We start from the raw sequence: 21,064 nt of genomic DNA, 5'->3' as shown, positions 1-21,064 counted from the left end.
GTGTTGGGGTTAGTTAGGTGTGGAATGAATGTGATATTCTCAGGACCATTCTTGGTTAGATTCTGATGTCCCCAGAATTGCAGTAAAATTTGGGTGTTAAGAGCTAAGCCTGCCCAGGTTAGTCTTGTGCAAAGAAACCTGTGGTGATGGTTGAATTTGTGCTGCCCGAGTTCTGTCTTTTGGGTCTAGTCTTTAAATTAGAGACCCAAATCCCCAATGTTGAGGGAAAGGCTGGGAAATGGCAGAAGAACTTTTGAGTTCTTCTTCAGGAAGCCAGGTGGCCGAGGATCAGGTATGCAGATGTCCTAGGTTTGTCATCCTGCTTCCTGGTCCCAAAACCTATAAGCAGGAAGTAATGGTACCACTCAAATCAGGGCCAAAGCCGGACACTGGCAAGCTGCTTCATAGAGGATTATGAAAACTGGCATTTTGCTCAGTTTTCTCAACACCCCTGCAAAGGACTTCTTAGTTCTAGTTTACAGGCATAGAAATTGAGGCTGAAGAGATTTCTCTTCCCTCGGTTGGGAGCTAGGAAGTAGTTGGCTAGCTCAAGCTTGAATCTGCATCACATACTTCCTGGAGATGGGGTCAGTATGCAGTGAGTAGCTGTGGGCAAAGTGGGTTTTCCCAAGCTTTAGCCTTTTATTCAATCATTAAATCAATATTTATTATACACCTGTTATTGTCAGGCACAGTGCCAGGCATCGGCAGTCCCGGCACCCCCATCTTGAGAATTATTAAAGGTAGCAAAGATACAGTGGATAGTGAGTTCTCCCCCCGCTCTGGCTCCCACTTAGATGATCTCAGCCTCTTTGCTCTCTTTAACCATGAGCTTCAATACTGCTTCCGGTGTTGTTTGTTGACTCAGTGCTATTGGGGATGAGTCTTTGAACTACAGTGAAAGAGCCATCTGGTGAGTATTACATATAATTAGTTGGGTTGTCATCTATAGGTTAAGAGCTTAGAGAGAGGGGCAGGTTAGGGTGTCCTGTTACTAACAATAGTTCTGTTCTATACAAACAACTCTCTCTACTGGATTATCTCTGCCAAAATATTACCAAATAGCTTGGAAACAGGTTAGTGTTTTGCCCTTTAGGGATAAAAAGACCATGGAGTTGAATTTGGAAAGCAATCTTGGAAAATCTTTCAGTAAAACAGTATAATATTCACATGCCCCAAAATTCAGCACTGCAGGGCTCCTGCTGGCAGAATCAGGTGAACTTTGAAATATATTATGACTTGATCTTGAATTCTTGCATATTTCAAGGAGGCTGAAAGTACTTTTTGTTTTATTGGCAATGACCTTTTATCAGAAATACCTTGCAGATACGCTTTAGGTAGAAGCCAACAGGCTTTAACTTTCTGTATCTACAGCTGCCTTCTTTTCCCTTCAATTTTATATAAAAGCATAAATGGAGGGATTTTTCAGCATCATGTTGTGGAGTCTACCCCATATGTTGATTCATCTGTCCTTTGATACATCGATACATTGATTCATTCTAAAAATGTCTGAGTGTTTACCATGTGCAGGCATTGTCCTAGGACTAGAGATACAGTGGTAAATAGGGCAGATTTTCAGCTTTCTCAATGCTTATGTGGTTTTGAACACAGAGTACTCATTCAAGTGATAAGAAGGAGTTGTTGTTAGGGTGGTTAGGAAAGGTTTCTTTGAGGAGGTATACTTGAACAGAGACTTTAATGATGGAAATGAGCCATGCACAGATCCAAGGGAAGAATGGACCAGATAAAGGGCTTGACGAGGTCAAGGCCCTAAGCTTGGAAGGAGCCTGTTAGAGGTAAGTAAGGAGGCTGGGGTAGCTGCACTGGAGTGAGCAAGGAGGAAAAGCAATAGGGGATGGAGTTGGTTAAGGATCAGATCATGTGATGCTTTGCAGAGGGCGAAGTTGTTTCATATGTTTCTGTGTTCTTTTATCCAATGGTAAAAAATGCTGGCCCTGAATTCTGAAGACTAGGGAAGGCCTTCTTTCCCAAAAGCAGAGAATCCGTTCTGTAAGGAGAGATACAGTTCCATTAGCAGGATAGGTAGAAGCTAGATAACTGGAATGGTTATTTGGGTACTAGTCCCAGTGATGCCCCAATCAGCTGTGCAACTTGGGCATGCCAGTCTCTCTCTGGGCTTCGATTTCCTCATTTACAACAAGTATTTGGAGTAGAATATCTCTAAAATCTCTTCCATCACTAAAAATCAGTGCTTGTATTACACAAATTTCATTTTGTGTCTTACCCTTTTGCTTCTTGCAGAATTTTATCACCCCTGCTTGCAGTAACCAAGTCTACTGATTCTAAGTTCACTGCTCTCCCTTTTCTTTTGCTTCTGGGATAACCAGTAAAATATTTGGGGGAAAAAGAAGTGGGGGAAAAATGAGAGAACTTCATAATTTTGCACCTGGGATCCAGAGCTGGCCAGTGTGCCTAACAGTGACCATTTGAGACATTACCCATTGGCCTGAAAGAATTCCTAGTCACCAAATGAGTCAGTTATAGTGACTGAGACTTGTTCTCAGCCTAGTGATTTATGGTTTAATCAAGAGCAGCCATTGTCTTTATTAAGGAGAATTAGCCAGAAAAATAGTGTTTTTAGAACTTGACAATATAATAATGTTGTTTGCATGGCTCTTTTGTTTTAAATTTGTTTTTTTTTTTTAATTTATTGGAAGTTCTGTATTTCAATAGAAAATAGAAAAATCTGCCAGTCTCCCTGAAATGCAGTATAAATCATGAAACTCTCTCACTGAAAAGTATGTCTAGAAGAAATTAACAAAACCAGATAAATTAACTTGTTTTATGACTATTGTCTTGTCAGCACTACCTATTTTAGAAGACCACTATAACTCTTGACTTACCCTTAGGTTTAACTTTGAGTACTTCATGATTTATTTTGCTTCTGCCAAGAATAAAGGACTGCAGGGCATACACTGACCCAAAGTTAGAGAAAAAATTTAAGAAGAAGAAAAAACTGAAGGAAAGAAATTCTCTAAAGCATGTTCACACTGGTCTGAAAAGTTCAATAAATTCATTTTGGAATATTTTCAGTTCTTGAAAGAAGAAAAATCTTCTATTCTGTTCTTTTGTATTCACTTTGTCAGATTAAACTGAACTTTGTCAGTCTTATAATTGAATACAAAAATCATTTAGTGGGACCTGACATTTCTGAATAGATGACTCAGTCACATCAGACCGTTTTTTCTTGTCAACTGCATCCGTCCCTAGGGATTTGTCTTAAAGTTGCTCAAATATCTACAGGCTTTGGTCTAGCTTCTCCATTTAGGGGGAAGCTGAATCCCAAAGTCAGATAGCAGAACTTTCTTTTCCCCACAAATGAATGAATATCGCACTGAAAGTAATACAAGATCGGGAAGCATTGGTGTTTGTAGTTTATAGTGAAAGTTACTTTTCTCTATTTCTTAGGCAGGGATAATTAATTACTTCCCCCTGATGGCAAGCAACAAGATTTTTATTTTATTTTATTTTATTATTATTATTTTTTGGTGAATCAGACCATCATATTTTCATTCCAAAGCTACTTACCAAGAGCTTACTTGGAGCTTACTTGCTTGCTTTTTTAAAAAGAAGATCATAGAGATCATGACCCAAAATTGTTTCAGATGTGTACTAGAAACTTATTGTTAGTTCTTGCCAAGACTTAGGTGGGCATCTCAAGAAGACATTCCTAGGGTGGAGAATGTCAGAGTTGTTTTTCTTTAGGGATAGTAAAAGAGAGAGAGAGAGAAGACTGTCAGACTTATTTCATATACTGGAGAGAACTAAGGGTTGGAGATAAAGATTTTTGCATATAGCCAGGACCAGAATTACCAGGCCCAGTGAGCTGGTCCTTCTAAAAGTGCTCAAGGCAAATAACTCACAGTAGTTTCCTGATTCATTGATTATGGTTAAAAGAGACCCCAAACTCAACAAGTGTTTATTGAGGGCCTGTGAGCTGGGAACAAACCATGGAACAAATTCTTTAGATCTGGGATGCTTGGTTTGAGGACTAAAGTTTAATTTCCTTACTTTGTGAGATACTCCTTGGGAATTCAGTAGCAATACCATATATATAAAAGTTGGAATGCGATCCAAAAATGGTATTTTGTATTAAGCTCTATTATGACATATATTCTTTTGGGCAAATAAGTGAGGTAATTGGAGTGGATTTAATAAATCAATGCATTAATGTGATTTAACTGATACTTGATATGCCAGAAATTGATGTACCTGTTATTTATCAGGAGACAAGCCATGGTCACATCTCTGTGACGCGTATTACATGCTGTTCTTTCAGTTGCCACTGATTGGTTAAGCTTGGCTTTCATGGCCCATTGAGATCTGGCCCAAGTCTACCTTTCTAATTTTATTTCTCTGTATTCTTTTATACATTTCCTAAGCTCCATCTGAATTAAATGTTCCCCACACCTCTCCATATTCCCTCCCCTGCTTTGAGATTTCTCTTAGGGCTCTCCCTGCCCTTGTCACCTTAGTTCTGCCTGTTCCACCTGTTACCCTTAGGACCCAGCCAGAAGTGCTCCCCTGCTCCTCCCATAGACATTTACATCTGTCTTTTACCTTTGTGCACCTGTTAAACTGTGAAGTTCTTGAGGACAAATTCTGTATCTAGTTTGCATTTGAAGTCTTTTCATTACCTAGTGACAGTTCCTGAATAAATATTTATGTGTTCTGTTTTCACAGTTCTTGCAGTGTTGATACACTATCTGGATTACTGTTTAATTATTTTTCTTTAAATCTAAACAACAACAACAAAACCTGCTTCACCCTAACATCTTCAACGTGAAATTATGTTTTTAATACCCATGAAAATGAGCATGTAAGCTATAGGTAAAAATTTTCTCTTTTCTTAACGTTTCTTAGGTATTCCCATACTTTGGGAAAGATGGATCTACCCGAGTACCATACACATACTGGCCACTTAGTATCTGCCAAGTGAATCAACGACTGCACAAAACATAGGAAATAAGAACATTTTCTCCCTGTTAGCCTAGTAGCTTTATGGCTATTAATCTGGAGATAAAACAAGGAGAAGCTAGAAAAGACTGAGCAAGCCTTTAACTGGAGTTGTTCATTCCTGCCTGTGAAGCAGTTAATATTAGATAATACTAATTACTTCCTTATGTATTGCAAACTGCTGGGCCAGTGGGGCCTGTGGAACAATCTGTTCTGTGGGTAGCTGACTCCCTACTGACTGAGCATCATGCCAAAGCCCCAGAAATGGTACAAGTGGACCCTCTCCACAGTAGGTTTGGGAAGTAGCACCAGGTATTGGGTTCATCTAGAGAAGAGGAATGTGGGAAGTGTGTGTGACACATCATATTGTTCTAATCAAATTCTAAATGTTCTGTTCGGGGTAATTTGAGTTAGAGTTCTTGCTACCATTTTTAAACTTTTAATGCATTGTGTACTCTTAATACAATTGAGGTTCTGAGGATTTTTTCTATAAGCTCTGTTCATGGGAATTGTATATTTTTCTTATCTTTTGAGGTTGTTGTAAGGCTACTCACATGTACCACTTAGAGCTCCTTTAAGTAAAATAAAAATGTTCCATGTATTCAAGTTATAATGAAGCTAGTTAATAATAAACTGTCATTTTGTTACTAAAACTTAAAGATTTTTACAGATCCGTGAAGAAATTTGTTTCTAGATTGTTGTACTTTATAGTTGGTGCTTCTATATAGTATAGAAATAATATAATTCCTTATTTTCTATTTAAACTATGGCATAGAGAGAGACCCTAGAACAGGTTGTTTTGTCATTTAGCGTTAAATGAGGTTTTTTCTTAAATTTATCAGAATTAGTCCATGTAAGGTCAGTATGGCATAAAGTCTTTTGAAGGTTTTTATCAGAAAAATCATCTCTCTCCCTCTCTTGTTAAATCCAGGGTTGGGATCCACAGCTGTTCGAGCATGGACAGGGTAACTTGATATAAGGGGACACATTTTTACCCTGGTCTGCTCTTAGAGCACATTTGAGATGGTTGTTTTGGAAAATGGGCTATGAATTTTATCTCTAGACCTTCGCACCAGAGCAAATCCAGCCCAGCAAATCCCTGGCCCTCAGTGTGCATCCTTCATAACAGAACTTTGACGCTGTGACTTGATGCCTTGAAATCAGCACAACAAAATGGTGCTCGAGGAGCAGTGTTTACTTTGATCATTTTTCAACTTCTGTGCCCCAGCCTTTTCACGGAGTACAAATTGCTTTACCAGAGTTACGGGGCTGAAGCCCATGGACTGTTTTTGTAGTCTGGTTGCTGTGGTGATTCTTAGCCTTCCATGAAACTCCACCTCCAGGGAAACAGAAACCTTTGCAGCTGTTTCAACCTTTTCGGTATCGTATGTGGTAGAGGTCTTCACCGAGCGGGTGGCAAGCCGGAGAGTGGGTGATAAACAGATACGTGGAAACTGGGCATCTCACTCAGGACGTGTTGTATTATTTCCAAACAAACATCTCCCTTATCCTTCTCACAAATCATAGGGGACTTTGAAGTACCTCCAAGTCTGGCCGAAGCCAGAGTTTAGTGAGCCACGGAGATGTGTTGGTCATGATAATGATATGAGTAAGAACTTGGGGATAATGGCTGGTGACATTTATAGTGTTGCCAGGTGGGAAAGAAAAGAATGGTGGAGAAGGGGAAGCTTGATGGGACTTGTGTGTGCCCAGAAAGGAGAAATTGGTTTAGGAAGAGGGTTCGGGCTCAGTCCAGGGCTGCCAGCAGTTCGCTGTTTGTGGGACTGTGAGGAAGGCTATTTTGATCTTAAGTCTCCGTGGAGGACAGTATAGACAAGACCTTCCTTCCATAGAAAACAAGGGAATGGAAAAAATAGCCATGGTTTTAGAGGGTAGAAGTAATAATAGCTAATATTTATTTATTTATTTATTTATATAAGATTGTATTTATTCATTTAAGAGAGAGAGAGACAGAGCACTGGCAGGGGGAGAGGCAGAGGAAGAGGGAGAAGCAGACAGCCTGCTAAGCTGGGAGCCCGACATGGGGCTCGATCCCAGGACTCTGAGATCATGACCTGAGCCAAAGGCAGAGGCTCTACCATCTGAGCCACCCAGGAGCCCCAATAGCTAACATTTAAAAGAGCTCTTGCTGTGTGCCAGTTACTGTTTGAAGTGCTTCCCACATGACATGTTTAATCCTTTGACATCTGATGGATAGGCATAAGTATTATCCCCATGTTATAGTTAACGAAACTGATGCCCAGGGAGTTTTAACATGTTCAAGGCCCCAAGGCTGGTAAGTGGAGAACGGAGATTCTAAATGACTTTGAGTCACTGCTATTAACCACTAGGTCAATCTGCCTGTAATTTAGGAAGGAAAACAGAGTGACCCAAAGGATTGGGTTTCAGGGGACGCTGGCCAATTTGGAAGAAAACGTAGATCTTGAAAGTTATTAAATTATGCTTTAAAATGTGTTTATTGATTTGTTCACTCATTCATTCATTTATTCATTCATTCATCATTAAATACCTAGGTAGGACCTACTATGAGCCATTTATTAGTCTAGACTCTGAGGTAACGAAAAGACAAGTCCCAACCCCTCCTCTTAGATCGTTTTTATGTACAAGCTTGATTTAGTACAAGGCAGCAGGTGCTAGGTACTATAAGAGAAAGGTCAATTGGACATTGGTCAGAATCATTCACTGGGAAGAGTTTCCTTCTTCATTCTGGGGACACTGATGACAAGAAGACTTCTTAAAGGACATGGTTTTTTCTGTGAGGTGGACTAAATTCATCCTGTGTGAAAATACAAAACTGTAATTAAATTCCATATGTTACTACATACCTCAGCATCTTTCTAAACAGAGCGGAGAGGTCTTATTTGCTGAGTTTGCCTGTATCTTATCCTTGAGAATTTCCAGACCACAGTCCAGTAGTATGCCCACTTTATAAACAGCTCTGGTGGGAGAAGGTTGCAGAGTAGCAAATGGAGAACACTTCACAAGAAGGAAAAGGGTTTGAGAAAACTGAGGGAATCCATCTTTATAGGAGAAACTTCCTGTGATGCCTCAGGTGATGACTGCACATTCAGTTCCTGAAGTCTGTTGAGGGCCTTTGTGTAGTTAATACCTAAATTTTTAATATGGATGGGCATATTAGGAATGCTTTATATGTTTTAACTTATTTCTTTCTCATAATAGTTCTAAAAGGTAGGTACTATGATTCTGGTTTTTAGATAAACCAAGTCACACAGGTAAGGAATGGAGCTGGGGTTCAACACAGGCAATTGGCTACAAGTGTCCATGCTCTCAGTTATGATGCTATGCTGATTAGTGATAGTTCATTTTATGGGTCCCATTTTAAGCCATAAAATAATTAATCAAGAGGCAGTCTCTTAGATCTTGTGACAACTCTTAGGTAGCTTGAGGCAGATAGATTGCCCCCTCTCCGTGAACTATCTGGTCATGCAGTGTCCTGAAGGGACAATATCTATTTTACACATCATCCATATTTTATTTCTCAGTGATGGCTGGAAGCCTTCCATGGTGAGTGGAAAATTAATAGAAGAAATGCATATTATATAGTTTTGCTACTTGTTAACCCTGGTTAAAAGTTTGCTTAAGGGTATGGTGTCTATTGATGACTTTATCGGGTTTCTCTATTCTAAAAACAAGGATATTTTAGAATATTGTCTATGTGGAGTGGTCTGAAAAATTTGAGTTTTCATCATCTTTCTTTTTTTTTTTTTTTTTTTTTTTTTTTTTTTTTAAAGATTTTATTTATTTATTTGACAGAGAGAAATCACAAGTACACTGAGAGGCAGGCAGAGAGAGAGAGAGAAGGAAGCAGGCTCCCCGCTGAGCAGAGAGCCCGATGCGGGACTTGATCCCAGGACCCCGAGATCATGACCTGAGCCGAAGGCAGCGGCTTAACCCACTGAGCCACCCAGGCGCCCCTCATCATCTTTCTTTGAGAGAACAGTAAAACTTACCTCACATTCAGAGTTAACGATTAATTATATTTATAATAAATACAAATTACCTAACTTCAGCAATTCTTTGTGATTGCTCTGATCTCTTTGAACGTTAAGGGAGATTTAATTTATTATTATTATTTTTTTAAAAAGAATAATGGCTTTTTCAAAGCTAGGTCTAATTTTAGAGTCTGGGCTCATAAGCAAGAGACAGCAGGCTGCCACAGACTCACATAGACCAAGACACAGACAGATGTGACCCGAACCTACCCGCAGCAGTATTCTGAACTCCATGAGATACTGAAGAACTGTCCTCACTTTCCTGACAGATCTGCTCTATCCTGCCTGTCATTTTCTTTTGAAATAATTACTGTTGAGAAACACTCTCGAGGACTTGACTTTATTGTTTATTAAATAAAAGGATTTTTTAAAAACAAATTTAGCAAACTTATTTAGGGAAGCGGTGAAATAGGATGTGGATAAAGTGATTCCAAAGGTCTTAGGGAAAGTATTCACTAATGAAATCACAGAATCCCTAGATCCTTGGGTCAGAAGGGGTCTTAGTGCTTATCCAGTCCAGCTTACACTTGGTTTGTGGATTCTGTTTCTAAAATATCTCTGACAAAGGGTCACGCAGCCAGTCCAAGTAGTTCAGAAAATTGGAAAGGAGTGGGAGAAACCAGAAAATTTATCATGTTGACAGGTTTTGCCTGTTTCTTGCACCGAGGATTGGGTTCAATTTGTCCTGCCTGCTTGTTGCGTCTCCTGACCTTTGACATCCTCTTCTCTCCCCACACGGCCTGGACATATCTCAGTGTTAGTGTTCTGTACTACAATCATTTCTTCATGTGTCTGTCTTTCCTCTGGACTGGGAGCAAATTAGTGAAAGACAGGTTGTGCCTTCCTCATCTTTCTTTTCTCAGTATTAATGAAAATAACTGTCATGGTGCATGACACATCATGAGTACCTAGCTAATGCTGTTTGACTAAATGAAAAAAATGTATAGAAATCACATTACCGTCTGAAGCTAACTAATTGTGTGGCCCAGCTTTTGACCCTCCTCGATGAATGAAGTCCTAAGGATCTATGGGACCTTTCAGCCCTTCTAAGATAAATTGACTTCCTAGTATTTTCTATCACATGAAGGTCTTTGCAGGTGGGATTTGAAACTCAAGAGTTGGTTTGGTCCAACCCACGTGGGAGTTCAAATCACATTTTTTGGGTGTGTGGTCAAAAACATAAAAAAATTACCATTTTGGCCGTTTTAAAGTGTACAGTTCAGTAGCATTTGCACATTCACAGTGTACTACAAGCATCACCACTATTTCATTCCAGAACATTTTCTTCACCCACAAAACAAATGCCCTATCAGTTAGCAGTCACTTTTATCCACCTCTACCTCTAGGTCATGGCGATGACTAATCTGCTTTCTGTCTCTGGATTTGCCTGCTCCGGGTCTCATATAGAAATGTAATCATACAACATGTGCTCTTTTGTGTCTGGCTTTTTTTTTTTTTTTTTAAAGATTCCATTCATTTATTTGATAGAGAGAAATCACAAGTAGATGGAGAGGCAGACAGAGAGAGAGAGGGGAAGCAGGCTCCCTGCTGAGCAGAGAGCCCGATGCGGGACTCGACCCCAGGACCCTGAGATCATGACCTGAGCCTAAGGCAGCGGCTTAACCCACTGAGCCATCCAGGTGCCCCTGTGTCTGGCTTTTTTACTTGACGTTATACTTTCAGGGTTCACCCATGTTATAGCATGTATTAGTATTTTATTATTATTATTTTTATTATTTTATATTTCTTTATTTATTCTTGGGGAGAATTGGGGAGGGTGGAGAGCACAAGCAGGGTGAAAGGTAGAGGGAGAAGCAGACTCTCCGCTGAGCAGGGCTCAATCCTGGGACTCTGGGGCCATGACCTGAGCAGAAGACAGATGCTTAGCCGACTGAGCCAAGCAGGTGCCCCAGTACTTTATTCTTTTTATGCTAAATAATATTTCATTGTATGGCTCTGTCATATTTGCTTATTTCAAATCACATTTTTGTGGCTATGTAATAGTCCATTGTGTGTGTCCATGTGTCTGTGTGGTGTGTGTGTCTGTGTGTGTGTATCACATCTTCCTTAACCATAAAAGAGGATGAGTTTTTGTCACTTCAACAACATGGAGGGATCTAGAGGGTATTATGCTAAGTGAAAGAAGTAGCACAGGATTTCCACTCATGTATGGCACCTAAAAGCAAAACAAATGAATAAACAAATAAAAAGCAGAATCAGACCTATACATACAGAGAACAAACTGGTGGTTGCCATGAGGTGGGGTGTGGGAGGATAGGCAGAATAGGTGAGGGGGAGTGGGAGATACAGGTTTTCATTTATGGGATAAATAAATCATGGAGATAAAAAGTACAGTACAGGGAATATGGCCAGTGGTATTATAATAGCACTGTCTGGTGACAGATGGAACTATACTTGTAGTGAGCATAGCATAATTATAGTGTTATTAAACCACTGTGTTGTACACTTGAGCCTAATGTATTATAAAAAAAAGTCAGGTATAATAAAATTTTAATCACATTTTTATAGAGCTATTTGTCATCATGACTCATATTTTTCTCATTTCTACCCGAACATCATGAGTGGCAAAGAATCTTAATTATTTCCACAAGATTTCTCATAATTTGGAGTATTTAAATTTTTAATCCAGTCCTGAATATTTTGTCATGCACCCCGCATACACACACACTTCTACTTTTCCCATTTTGGCTCTTCTTACTGTTTATTAGAGGATGAGTCAGAGACCGAATGGTAGACTGATGGTTTTGCTGAAAATGAGAAGTAGAACTTAAGCTGTTGACTTTAGAGGCGTTTGGGACTCGACTGAATTATGAAACAGAGCTTAAGCTGTTTGATCTTGGTATCTATTAGGATCTTCTTGACTTTGGTCAGATTGGAAAATTTCTTTAGAGATGTATTATGAAGAGTAGCTTGTACCTTCTCCATTTACATGAGAAACTAAGCCATTATAATACTTTTCAGACTCTCTTTAAATACAGGTGCTCTAGCTCTGCCTTACATGTTTAGTACCCTGAGTAAAGTTCAGAGAGTAGAACCTTTTTTCCCTATATTTTAAGCATAAGAAATGAGATTATTAAAAAAAAAAAAGTTAAGACTCCATTAGTGTCACCAAATGGTAAGGCAGAACCTTGTATTTGCCAGTGTCAAACAGAGGGAAAAATTTCAATTATTCACTTGGAAATGAATTGATGTTTTCCCTTTTTCTCTGTTCTTCTATATAGTCACTAATTCCCAGTAATACAAATTGATTTATCGGGCCTTAAATTTGTTGACTACACATACGGTTTTGACAGCATTACAGTATCTTCATTATTGGGAGGTGAATGACTGGATAGTATTAACTATATAACTTGAAAACCAAATGGTTTGTGTTAGAATTTGCTTGTTTCATTCTAAGATAAAATCTTTCCTAGTTTCTGCTGTGACACTCAGTGTTGATTTACCTGTAAGTTAATGTCAGCAAGACCAAACAAGGAATGTTGTTCAGACTTCTGTATCTTTGCTCCTTTCCTCTTTTAGTTTTTATTTTCCTTTTTCTTTTAGGTTGTTAATAAGTGCTTAAAGCACTTTTAAAGATATAGAGTAACTTTAATAAATTTGTTACCAGGTATCCTGCTCTTTATTTTATGTTAGTCCCTTTCAAGTTGGAACATATATACTGACTACTTTTTAATGCTATCTCAAGAAAATAGGAAATTTAAACCTTTCAGTACCGGCTTTAGGAAGATATTCCATCTTAGACACTTACAAAGTACAAGTGCCAAATTCTGTGTGCATATTTTGGCAATTTCCTGTTTACTTTCAGTGATCACTGGTCTTATCCTGAAAACTTACTGCAAGGCTCAAGGCAAATTGATTCTGTGGAGGAAAATAGGCAAAAATACTAGACTATTATGTAAATACTGCAAACTGCATTTGCTCTATTGTCAGTTAGGCTGTTCCGACACAGTTCATTGCCTGAATTAAAAGCATTTAAAATTCCATGCCTCCAAAAGATAGTGGAACATTCCATCAAAGAAAATAATGTTTTTTCAGGAAAAATACTCCAAAAACACAGAATGATAACATGTTCTCCTGCTTTGGCTTCTGGGCTATTTCTCCCTTTCTCAAGATAAGCCATGTAACATTGAAACTAAAGTTCCTTTAAAAACATTTCCACTTAAAATCATAACCTGGCTGGATGAGACCAGAATACCCTTAGGGGGCCAGTACTGTGAACTTCAGGAGTTGTTTTTCTTAGAGCTTTCAAAGGAAACCAGACTTCACAGAATTCCCAAGGTGGTTCTATCCGGACCAGAATTTAGTTTCCTTCGAGAGTCATTTGGTCTAGTCCACATACCAGCTGGGAGCCCCTGGAGTTCAAGGGATGATTGAGTTGCACCTTTGCTAATTCAGCGACTTGTAGAAATACAGAGGGTATATTTTTGCAGATTGCCAAAGCTGTAAAGTTCTCAGGCCCTCTCCACTTCCCGGTTTTGTAATTCTACATGAGCTGTGTTTGAGATACAGATGATCCACTTAGACGTGAAATGCAACCATCGCCATTTTGAGTCCTGCAGTGCATTTGTTCATGAGAACAGTGAGCCTTACTAAAGCTTTTATAGAGGAGATAGAGAATTTACATCAAAGCAACTCAAACAACTGTAGCTGGCAATGGCGACATCACAGTTCATAAAAATGCTTGTGGCCCCATCCCTGTGGTTTTCTCCCTACCTCCCAGCTTGTGGAGCCTCCCATCTTCTTGCTTACAGCTCAGTCCCCTGCCTTTCTTTCTTATCTTTTCTTTTCCAGAAGCAAAATAGTTCCTGCCTCTTACTCCTGTAGAGTAGGTCACTGTCCTCTTCTTTGACTCAAGGCCAACACCTAAGGTTAAGGTAGAGTGGGAAGGCAGGGCGGTGGGAGCTGGGGGACAATGGGAGACATTGATTCTGCTCCCAACATTGTTACTCTCTGGCCATTTGATTTGGAAAAATTATTTACCTCTAAGCATCAATTTCTTCATCTTTAAAATGGGAATAATTAGATAACAAAGCAGAACAACTTCTGATGAGAGCAGCAAATCTTAACCCAGTGGAAGGATGCATGGACCTGTCTGTTATCTTCCCCTGAAATACAGTGATGCTGGCTGTCACTCCTATTCCCACCACTATTCCTATTAACAACAGAAACACAAATGGGGTGTTTGTGAAACCCGTGCCTTGCTTGTTGCTCCTCCTCCGATTTCTCTTTTCTTGCTAGACAGGTAACACTGTAGGCCCAGTCACAATTCCTCCCCAGCTTCAGCTTAATATACTGGGCCGGGGGAATCTAGGTGCCATCCTTTTGTAAAGCTTAAAGCATCTTAAATCACTACCTGAATACCAGTGCACTTTGTTTTTTTTTGCTATTACGAATTTGCTAGCTTTAAGATGGTGCATAAGCAGCAATCTTTTTTGAGATCTGTGACTACACTTGACTGGTGGGAATGATTCATTCAGTTTCCAGGGCTTGTGAGAATTGGTTTCTTGCTGTGCCTGTTTTTAACATCGGCTCCCATCGGTCACCTCAATGATCCTCTTTATCATGCCTTTCTGTTCACCCCAGTGTCGACAGCCCAGCTATTCTGACATCCTAGTATTCCAAAATACAGGTTTATTAAACTGGTAGGTAGCAAAACCAGTTTGAAGCCCATCATAAAAGTAGAAGTTGAAATAAATTTACACAGTCCACACCTGGGTGGCTCAGTCCGTTAAGTGTCTGACTCTTGATTTCTGCTCGGGTCATGGTCACAGGGTGGTGAGATGGAGCCCCGAGGCAGGCTCCGAGCTGGGTGTGGAGCCTGCTGAAGATTCTCTGTCTCCCTCTGTCTCCACCCACGTGCTCACATGCACCGTCTCTCAAAAAATATGTATAAGTAAAATCCCCTGTCTCCAGTTAAAAAAAACTTTTTTACATAGTCCTTAGTTATATGGTACTTCGGTTATATAGTAGTGTTAAAAACAATAATTAAGCATTTGGAGTGGGTCTGTTTATTAAGTGTAACAGGGAATATAAAAAAATAAAAGCAAACTTTTCACATTAATGATTGTGCGAATATTGAATTCCTTCTGTTTGTCTAGGATTTTAATTTCTAACTGTTCTAGCACACTTTGTTACCTAAATAAGAAGTATTAATTTTTAAAATTTATTTTATTTTATTTTTCTTTAAATTTTATTTGTTTATTTGACAGAGAGACACGCAGTGAGAGAGGTAACACAAGCGGGGGTGGGGTGAAAGAGGGAGAAGCAGGCTTCCCGCTAAACAGGGAGCCCAATGTGGGGCTCAATTCCAGGACTCTGGGATCATGACCTGAGCTGAAGGCAGACGCTTAACAACTGAGCCACCCAGGTGCCCCTACTTTTTTTTTCTATTTAAAAAAATTTTTTTTAACATTTTATTTATTCATGTGAGAGAGAGAGAGACGGAGAGAGCAGAAGCAGGGTTAAGGGCAGAGGAAGAGGGAGAAGCAGACTCCCCTGCTGAGCTGGGAGCCCGACATGGGTCTTGATCCTAGTACCTGGAGATCATGACCTGAGCCAAAGGCAGACTCTTAACCATATGGGCCACCCAGGCACCCCGTTGAGAAGTATTTAAAATTCTGTGCTTTAAGATCCAATAGGATGTTTGGTCAAAATTTTTTATCTTTGTTTTTCTTCCCTGAGAAGGAAAACCTGCTCCAAAGGCTTTTTCACATTTCATCTATTTGTATATTCGTAACTGTTAAAAATAATAAAACAATTTCTTTTTTTTTTTTTTTTTTTTTAAGAATTTATTTATTTGACAGACAGTGAGAGAAGGAGAGAGAGCACAAGTTGGGTGAGCAACAGAGGGAGAGGGGGACGCAGGCTTCCTGCTCAGCGAGGAGCCCAATGTGGGACTCGATCCCAAGACCTGAGATCATGACCTGAACCGAAGGCAGAAGCTCAACCCACTGAGCCAGCGAGGAGCCCCAATAAAACAATTTCTGTGTGTTTGTGTTTGTGTGTGTGTATTTGCTTACTATAGTCCCTAAACACACACATGATAATCAGGGCCCCAAAGCCTGGGTGTGGCATCGGAGTCCTCTCCCACGTACATTGCCAGTCATTTTAGTAGCATGAGTTGGAATTAGCTTTTCTTAACTTTTTTAAAGTTCAAGTGAAACTTCATAGTGAAAGTTAATGTTCTCTTATCTAAATGCAGCGCTACCCTTTTTGGCTAGAAAAACATGACAGTACGACTCTGTACCCATTTTTTGAATCATTTCATGAATAACTTTTATTGATTCTTCCTTTCATGTATTCTTTCAGAAAAGTTATTGACTGCTTGCTAATTGTTCAGCTCTGCACTAAGCTCAAGGATGCCGAAATGACTGTAACTCAGTTTCTGCCCTTGAAGAATGCCTTGAGAATTTCACAGTACAAGGGATGGTGTGTGTGTCTGTGTGTGTGTGTAGATGACAAATATCTAAACAGAGTATTGTAGTGCGGTGCAGAGGTGGAAACATGAGCATGGTCTGTGGGAGTGCTGTTGAATTCCAGGCCCACCTGCAGATAGGGAAAGATTTCACTGATTTTGAGCTGGACATACATGTCTGTCTAGGTGCTGGCAGGAGGGTGCTGCAGGCCAGAATCCGGAAAGGCCCTGGTATGTTGGCGACCGCCAGTACTATATTCAGATGGTAGATACTTAATACTAACGATTGATGGAACTGTGGCTCTCAGTGTTAGACTTGCCATCACTGGTGGCCTGCTGAGGGCTCCCCCAGTGCATCTATCCCACAGCATGCCCAGGGTCTTCCCTTTCCCTGTCTCTCTTCCCAGTAGAGACTGAGCTGTGGGCTACTCTGGGAAGGAATGGCCAGGGTCTCTGGAATCCCCTTGCAACTCTCCCAGGACCCCTTTAGAGGGCCATGACCTGAAGTTTCAGAAATATTCTTCTGTTTATATGAGCTCCTGCCCCTCAACCCCCAACCCAAATTTAGTTCCGAGTATTTTTCCAGGGCATTCAAAATAGAGAGCAGAGAGGGCAGGCTTACTTCTGCATCAAATTTCAGACTTTCATTTTAGGTCCCCCCTCCACCTCCCGCTCCCCGTTTTGTGGTCATAATAGATTATTTTCAGAAGCTCCCAGGGAATCCTGAATCCCGTCGTTTGGGGGAGGAGGAATGGTGGCTGTATCCCACTCATCATGTTAAATGGTTTCAAGACAAAACCACTGGGGAGAAGAGCTCGATATCACTTGGTGAAGAAGAGTGTGAAATCTCTGACCCCAGTGCTGCTGAGACCAGGGAGGATGGTGCGTTGACTCCCTGGGTGAGGGCGGAGTCACTTCGGGGGTGGAGATTCCTTGAGTTCAGTACCAACTGACTGATGTTTTTCTAGAACTTCAGAGAAATATAAAAATAATGTAATAAGGAAAATTTTTGAAAGCTCCAAATCCACTCCCCTAAGAATATTTTAAGGGAGTCTTTTTATACCAATTCCCAAATGGCAAAAGACAAGTGATGGCAAATAAAATGTCAGCTGGAGGGGCTCCTTAGACTGGATCATCCTTTCAAACGCCATGGCAGCAACTAACTACTGGTTCCCGTTCACAGCAATTGGTTGCACATTTCAGATGCATCTGAGTTCAGATTTGAGCTCCTAAAAGTCATATTGCCCAAGGAGAGGTGAAATTTGAGTTCAGCTGGGGTCCCCCAGTATCCTGAAATAGATGTATGTCTCATTGTCTGTGTGTGTAAATTATGGTTTTATGAGACCCAGATTCAGGATGTTTTCAGTTACTACCAACCCTGTTGCTAAGTGGACGTCCCCTTACCTCTGAATCAGGGATAGATGATGGTTATCTGTAGACCAGGGTGTGCTTTTATGGGTCCTGGTAATAGACACACTGCTAGAGTTATTTTCTTATCTATTTTCTTATAAACTGATTATTGGATCATCCATTTTAGAGCATTTGGTCTGCGTTCAGAGAACAGGAGTCTCTCTGGTAGTGTTTTGGATGATTTCATTGTTTCATGGGTCCCTAGGGACTGTTATGAGAGTCAGAAATGTTGAAATGGAACCTCACTGACACGTTAGCAAAGTCAGACAGCTGTTCAACTCTTATATCAGTTGTTTTGCTCGCTTTGCTTATGTTTGTTTTAACAAACTCCGGGAGTAGGGGGGTCTAAGAGGAAATTTTTGAAATCACTCTGGTAGAAATATCTTGCATCACTACTATGAACCCTTAGAAATTCCAAACAATTTTCAAATGGCATCTTTCCATTTTTTTTCTTTCTTTCTTGTAAGTACATAATTCATTTTCATAAAGTGATTTACAGAGTTTGAGACAATATGTAGTTTTTGCTTATCAAAGATAATTTTTGGAAAACAGAGAGGTCTTCACCTTAACAGGGTCCAGAGAAAATTGTCCTTGTTGTTTTCTGCTGATAACATGGGCAAGGACATGCTGTTTGTCTTGCCACTCTGAGGCTGTATGCTTCTTGGAGTTGGCCTTGACTTTGGATTTACTTTGAATTTCTTTATAAAATAGAAGAAATACATTAATTATATCTGGTAGTTTGTTGAAGTACACAGATAATCTCAGAAGATTTAGTATAAATAGATGTCATAGAACAGATGAGCTTTCCATTAGCTCAGAACCTAAATGAATGAGCTTTTCCTCATTTAGGGGAGAGATCAGCAGTATATGAGGGACAGTGTCTACATAGGGGATGTGACAGATTAGATATACTTGCATTTTCTCACACCATTAGGAAGACTGAAAGGTGGCACTGTTTGAGACAAAAAAGGTTAGAGCAGAACTCTTGGACTGGGCTTTATGGACTACTTTGTAGTCGAAGTATGGTTTTAAGAGGTCACTGAAACCTCAGAAACTGCATGGACAAGTGTTTTATTTCTGAGTTGCCATCTAATAAGTTCTTTTCTCTGAGAGGGTGACCTGTTAAAACCAGAGATACGATCTCTAGTTTAATTACGCAGAGTCATTTTGTTTCTGCCATTAAGAATGTTCTCGTTCCTCCACAGTGGACTCCTCAACCTGGATTAATGGGTACTTAACCTAGAATTCATGGGTCCTGCAGTGAATGTATTTTTTTCTGACATTGCCTGCAAAATGTAGTGTGCATATGGGTTTTTGTGTGTGTGTGGTGAGAAGGTTCATCTGTTCTATTACGTCCTCAAATGCTTTTTACTGCCAAAAATGAACTCTGCTAATTTAGAGAGTAGTCATTGTTTCCTCATTTGGGGTGCATTCCCTTTAGTTTCATCAGCCTTCCCAGGAGCATGGTCCCTCGTTTAGTTTGTTATTGCTTATGAACTAGTTAGAGACTCTTAACTTTAATGTAAATTTAGTATAGGCTTGAACTGTCTGGATTGCCAAACTGGAAGTCATCGGATACCACGTATATATACCACGTATATCATTTTCCCCATGGACTGTTTGTTTTCTGCAGCCTGCCCCAGCTCTGGTTTTCAGACCATGATCGTGGGGTCATAATCTACCTGTGAAAACTGTCAGCAGTATGTTCTTATCTTTGTAACTAAAGTCTGTCCTGACTAGAGTCTGACTAGAGTCTTTCTTCTCCTCTCCTCTCCTTTCCTTTCAGCCTGGCAGAAACTAGGCACCTTAGCCAGGAATTCTAGCAGAGATATTCCAGGTATGTTCTCCCCACCATTGGGGAAGCTTTTATACCTTCATTCTTTGTTCATTGTTTTTGATGCTTCTCTGTCTTCCCTTCAGCAAGGGTTCCCTTCCAGTGGAGGAAGGTTGCTGAAGGGATTGAGTGAGTGGATGTTTGGGGGACTCTCTGTTCCTGCCAAATGATCTTTTAAAAGAAGTATTGAGTATTTTTCTTTTAATTTCCCAATCATAGTGTGAATTCTTCTTTGCCAGATGGTTTTTGGGGCTTTGCCTGGGCCCTGTGTGCCAGAGTCGGGGATTCATCTTGGCCAGACGCTGCCACATATTGAAGAGAGAACCGTTTCCAGGAAAGCTCAGAGCCGTGGCTCCTAGAAATCTTTCCTTGATTTGTGTGAGCCAGGCCTCGACACTTTTGACCATCTGGAAAATTTTGGACCCCAGCACTGATATCTGTCTCATACACATTTTTCTTTTCATTTCCTAAGTTTTTTTTAAATTCGTGTTCATTTTAGATATATATTTATTGCTATTTTATCTACACACTTCAAAAGTGGTATGCCTGAGGGCTGCAAAGAAAATCATCGGAAAAAGAGTTGACGTACCATTGGTGGACACGCATGGCTATTCTCTGTGCCATGATGGCACTCGATAAACAGTTTCGGAATGAATAACTCTGGAAACTTTTTACTGACACATGCTGTTCGTGACAGTGTTAGCAATTTTCAGGTACTCTTGAACAAGTAATTACTTCATCTCTCTTTTCTTCGCCCTGTGTGCCTCTCTCTGTAGTGCCGCATTCACTTTGACTCCGGTTCTGCAGCCTCTTCTGTTTACAGTGGCCATCAGCCTGTTTATTTCTAGATGCAGACAGCTGTGCAGAGTGCTGCGAGGTAGTGTACGACCAAGAAATATGTTACTATGCTGTAGCTGTACTTGACATCACTGTTCACTAGTACCCTACTTTTAGTGCTTTGCATATGCCAGATGGTAAAAATGATCCTCGCTGTGTTGGAGATAGAGCTCGTGGTAGTATTGCTCGTGTTTTTAAAATTTTTCTGTGAATTAACTACGTCCCTTCGAACCCATTAATATATTCAGCCTTTTTAGCCTTTTAGATAACAGAAATTTATGAATCTGCTGTGATAAATCAGTCCTTGAAACAACTGTCTACTACTCTGTTTGAGCACAGTATTAAAGTAAGACGTATCTTTGCCTACTGAGTATTTGCAATCTGTTTCGGAGATTAAGAAATGCACACTTGACAGTTAATGGTTAGTCTTGGTATTACGTAGCATACTGCAGATTATTAGTAGAATAAAGTACTTCTGTGGCATTGGAAATTAGAAAATTAAATATCTCATTAGCACTCGCTGAGTGCCTACCATGT

The 21,064-nt window shown here is 40.0% G+C and overlaps 1 protein-coding gene and 1 long non-coding RNA gene across 5 annotated transcripts in view; one reads left to right on the top strand and one right to left on the bottom strand.

Annotated features, from left to right (window-relative positions):
* The window catches only part of TGFBR3 (transforming growth factor beta receptor 3), a 197,851-nt gene that overhangs the window by 101,706 nt on the left and 75,081 nt on the right, over positions 1-21,064 (top strand). The window lies entirely within an intron of this gene.
* Positions 1-21,064, bottom strand: part of LOC131810382 (uncharacterized) — a 44,114-nt gene that overhangs the window by 896 nt on the left and 22,154 nt on the right. The gene's annotated exons all lie outside the window — the stretch shown is intronic.

This window comes from Mustela lutreola, chromosome 10 (assembly GCF_030435805.1).
Source record: "Mustela lutreola isolate mMusLut2 chromosome 10, mMusLut2.pri, whole genome shotgun sequence".
Taxonomy (NCBI): Eukaryota; Metazoa; Chordata; class Mammalia; order Carnivora; family Mustelidae; genus Mustela; species Mustela lutreola.
This window is presented reverse-complemented; position numbering and strand designations above follow the sequence as displayed.